Genomic DNA, 5067 nt, shown 5'->3' with positions numbered 1-5067 from the left:
GCAATAATATCTCATTTGTAGGGATTGGAAAATAAAAATAAGACAGAATCAAATACCTGGCAATAACATGGAAACTGATAGAGAGGTAATTATATCTAAAACGTATGGAGATACTTGGATTATTCAGAAGAATAAAATATTAACATTAGCCACTAAAAACCTAGAAATAAAATGTGTAACTTCCAGACTATTAGAGGGGAAAAAAACAATACGAGAAGGAAATTTATTTTATAAATTGATATCACTATTATATTCCTTATAGTAAAAAATAAAAATTGCTGAACTAAGTATTCAATTAACTATGAAAAAACACAATAAAATCCACCCAAAGAAAATAGAGGAAAAGAAATAATAAAGACAAGAGCAGAAATTAATAAAATAGGAAAAAACAATAAAGAGTATCAAAATGACAAAAGTTGGATCTTTAAAAAGACTAACAGGGATAAATATCTAGCAAAACTGATCAAGTAAAAGATAAAAAGTTAGTAAACAATATTAAAACTGAGGGGAGAGAAAGGACCAAACCCCAGATGTAGCAGAGATTTTAAGATTATAAAGAATTATATAAAGAAGTTTTTTTTAAATAAATAGAAACTTAGATGAAATAAACAAATTCTTAGAAAAATATAAGTTACCAAAAGTGACTCCAGTGGTAATAGAAACTCTGGATGGTTTGATAACTACAAATGAAATTAAATCAGTAGTTTAACTCTTCCCATAATAAAACTTTAAGCCTCCATGGTTTTATAGGTGAGTGTTCCCCAAATACAGAAACAGATACTTTCAATCTTATGAAATTCTTTCAGAAAGCAGAAAAAGAGGAAACATCACCTCAACTTACTTTACAAAATTACTATAATTCTTTTACCAAAAACCAAAACAAAAACTTCACACATGAAAATAGAAGCAAAAATCTTGAACAAAATATTAGTAAATTTGGTTCTGCATAATATGTATTATATTATAATCAAATTAGGTTTATTTTAGGAATGCAAAGTTAGTTCAACCTTAGAAAATCTATCAACATAATTGACATAACAAATTAAAGGGAGGAAGGGATATGATCATCTTAATAGATTCAGAAAAACCATTCATTGAAACTCAATATGCAGCAGACTAGGAATAAAAGAGAAATTCCTTAATCTGATCAAAAGTTCTCATAAAAATAACAGTAAATATTTAATGTTGAGATGTTAAAAAGTATTTTTCCTTTGAAATCAGGAACAATTCAAGGACATCCATTCTCACTTCTATTCAGTATTGTTCTGGAGGGCCTAGTTATCCTAGATAAGCAAGAAAAATAAATATAATATATAAATAATGGGAAGGAAGACACAAAATTATTACTATATGCTGGTCATATGACTGCCTGCATAAGAAACCTGAAAAAAAAATTATTACATTAGACCTTCTAGCAAGGTTACTAAATATAATGGCAATTTGTAAAAGTCAATTGTACTCTATACCAATAACACTGAGATTTTAAATTTTAAAAAGATACCATTTACAATATCAAAAATTATGCACAATACTTAGTAATAAATACAAAAGAAATATGCAATACTTTTCTGCAAACAAAAAAAATCTATAAATGTGTATTAAGAGATAGTTTAAAATACCTAAATAAATGGAAGGACATACTAACTTCACAAAGCACATGGCTCAGTTTTGCAAAGATGTTAGTTCTCACAAAATTGACTTATAGGTTTAATGAAATTGCAATCAAAATTCCCAAATGATTTTTCTTGGAAGTCAACAAGCTGATTCTAATATTCATATGAAAGGTCAAATAGCTTATTGTAGTCAAAACACTCTTAAAGAAGATAAAGAAAGTAAGTGACTTTCTCAACCACATAGCATGGCTTCTACAATGCCTTCATAAGGGAGAGACTAGTAAGCCAGACCCAGATCTACGCCTGTGCAAAAACTTGATATTTGTTGGAAGTGACATTACAGAGGAAAGTGTGAACTATTTTCAGATAGTGAGGGATTCTAATTTATCTCTGTAAGAAACTGTATTGAATTCTACCTCACAACTTATTCAAAAGAAAATTCCTGAAGGGTCAAGTATTTAAATGGGAAAAGCAAAATTTAAAAACGATTCTTAGGAAATATACACTGCAGTATTTAGGAATAAAGAGTCATTTTATTTAACTTACTTTTAAAAGTTTTAAAAGAGAAAAAAGGGAGAGAATGCGAAAGGAAATGGAAATAAAATGTAAGCAACGTATGAATCTGGGTGTAGTGTAGATACTTTGTATTGTTTTTATCTCTTCAACAAAATAAACTTGAAGCTACTTCAAAATAAAAAGATTATTTTTTAATCAAGAACTTTTTAGGAGAAAATATGAGACTATCTTTATCACTTAAGGGTCCAGAAGCCATTCTTCAACACAATTTAAAGGATAAAAATATAAAGGAAAACGTTAGCAAAATTAATTAGATTAAAATAATTCTGTTCATTTAAAGATACCATGAAAGGAGTGAAAAATAAGTACATGCTACCAACTGGGAGAAGGTATTTGCCATGCACAAAACTGATAAAGAATTAGATCATGAATGTGTAAAGAACTACTCTAATATAGCTCTTTATGTATTCAAAAATACACGCATATTTATATATCTTCCTATGTGCTAAACTCTATTAAAAATAATAACACAATGGAAAAATAGGCAAAAAAATCATGAGCATGTATTTAACAAAGGAAATAAACCAAAAATTAATAAACATTCAGAGATGCCCAACTCATTTATAATAAAATATGCTAATTAAAACCCCAATGAGACATAATTTCAGACTCACATGAATGGCAAATAAAAGTTCTGACAACTGCAGTGCAGTAGAAATAGAACATCCTTCAGCATCACCTATTAGAGCTGACTCATCAATTCTACTTCTAGATACTTAGGGACCCTAGCAAAATTCTTATAAGTGTACACCAGGAGACCAGTATAAGATTATTTATAACAGCGTTGCTTGTAACAACTGAAAAAGACTGAAAGCAACCTAAAATGTCCATCAATAGTGAAATGAATGAACAGAATGGAATAACAACAGCTACATACAGCAACAGGAATGATTCTCAATCATGTTGAGGGGAAATAAAGAAAATCTTGAAAAAATATATTCAAGCAGTCACGAAAAGATGAGATTTTAAAAAATAAGGAGTGGCCCTGGCTGGGTGGCTCAGTTGGTTGGAGCGTCGTCCTGTATACCAAAAAATAAGGAGTGAATTAGACAAAGAAGAAAGGGCATCACAGTCCCAGAGACGAGGAATAGCATGACCCCCTTAGGAACAGCAAATGCACAAGGCCTCCTCCATCACCTGTGGACGCTGGCACACATGAAGTCACATCTGGATACTTTTGTATGACCCTGAGAAATTCTGTATAAAGTAAATTGCTTCTTAGGTATAGTTGCAGAAGGAGAAGAGTGAGGTTAGAAAGCCAATAAAAGAGGTGAAGTAGGAAAGGAACAGAAATATTTGCAATTAATTCCTCTCTAGGAAGCCAGGTGGGGGAAATTAAATTTCATGCTTCTGCCTGCCCTCCAGTGGCATCCCCAAGGGGGAAAGAAGTGAAGGTCAATGTAAGGCCTGCCTCAATGTGAAAATAACCTGGATATTGATTGGAAAGGGATTTTAAAAGTCAAAGACAATATTAGGTTTTTCCTGAGCTTTTTCCAACTCAGAAACTTAAGTTACCCTGTGTCTCTGAGATCAAAATGGGAATAATCAGTTGAGTTTTTTAAAAGTTGGAGAGTTTTTCTGTCCAGAAAGAAGGGCTTACTCTAGCAGGGCTTAAAATTAGTATTTAATTTATTAAAGCTATAAATTAAGGATCTCAGTTTTTGTTAATGTTAAATTTCAGCTTACAAATCTTGTTTCTTTTTCACTTAGAAATATAGTAATTGCCCCAAACTAAGAAGTCATTTTCACAGTCCTTGATTAATGTTTAAATTAACATATAAATTTAAAAAACTAAATTCTCTCTCTTAAATAACTGACAAAATTTCCTTGACATTTCATACTATAATTTTAACACATCTATATTTAATACATCCTGTCAAATGCTTCTTAAGTAAATTTAACAAATTTAATAAGTACATCTTTTCTAAAATTTAATCAACTGTTGTGACTCAAATAAACTTTAAAATACAATAAAGCTAATCATTTTAATCTCACAAACCTTAAAATCTGATCAAGCATAATGACAATATTTACTACATTGATATGATCTTTACAAAGACATACCTTGCATAACAATATCATGTTACATCAATTTTTTAATCCTGAATTTACAAAATTATCTAATAACACCAGCATTAGCACTCTGGCTGGATATAGCAACCAGGGTAGAGTTGATTTATAGATCTTGCCATTGGACTAGCCTGGACAATACTGCCCAAGCTACAAGCCAACAAAAGGCACCCTGGTTTAACCTTGGGCTCTGTCTGTTTACCCAATCATTTACTGAAAAACTTTCATAACATTTTTCTGCATTCCTACACTTCCCTCCAATTCTCTGCCCCACCCAGATTACAACTTTTTTTTTCTTCTTACCCAACAAGAGGTCATGGAGATTTTTTCAGATCAGTTTACAAAGAATTTCCTTAATCTTTTTAATGACTGCCTTGATTTTCATTGTGTGGATATATTTGCCATAATTTATTTAAGCACTCTTCCATTAGTAAATATTTATATTGTTTCTATGCTTTCATTATTACAATCCATGATGCAATATAAAGCCTTATTCGTGTATAATTTATTTGTGTTTCTTCTAGCTTTACTGAGATGTGATTGACAAAAATTGCATATAGTTAAGGTGTACAATGTGATGTTTTTGATATATGTATACATTGTAAAATGATTAGCACAATCAAGCTAATTAACACATCTGTCACCTCACATAATTACCACTGTGTGTGTGTGTGTGTGTGTGTATGTGTGTGGTGGTAACACCCAAGATCTATTCTCTTAACAAATTCAAGCTTATATTACATCATTATTAACTATAATCACCATGCTGTACATTAGGTCTTCAGAACTTATTCATCTTATAACTGAA

The 5067-nt window shown here is 30.7% G+C and overlaps 1 long non-coding RNA gene across 1 annotated transcript; it reads right to left on the bottom strand.

Moving 5' to 3' along the window:
• Positions 1-1166: 1166 nt before the first annotated feature.
• On the bottom strand, positions 1167-4509 carry LOC107182015. Its single transcript, XR_001512736.1, has 2 exons — positions 4254-4509; positions 1167-1283 (listed from the first exon to the last, which is right to left on the bottom strand). It is a non-coding gene; the product is annotated as an uncharacterized LOC107182015 (long non-coding RNA).
• Positions 4510-5067: the final 558 nt, after the last annotated feature.

Source organism: Myotis davidii, unplaced genomic scaffold, assembly GCF_000327345.1.
Source record: "Myotis davidii unplaced genomic scaffold, ASM32734v1 scaffold1534, whole genome shotgun sequence".
NCBI lineage: Eukaryota > Metazoa > Chordata > Mammalia > Chiroptera > Vespertilionidae > Myotis > Myotis davidii.
Note: the sequence above shows the minus strand (reverse complement) of the source record. Positions and strands in the feature narration are given on the sequence as shown.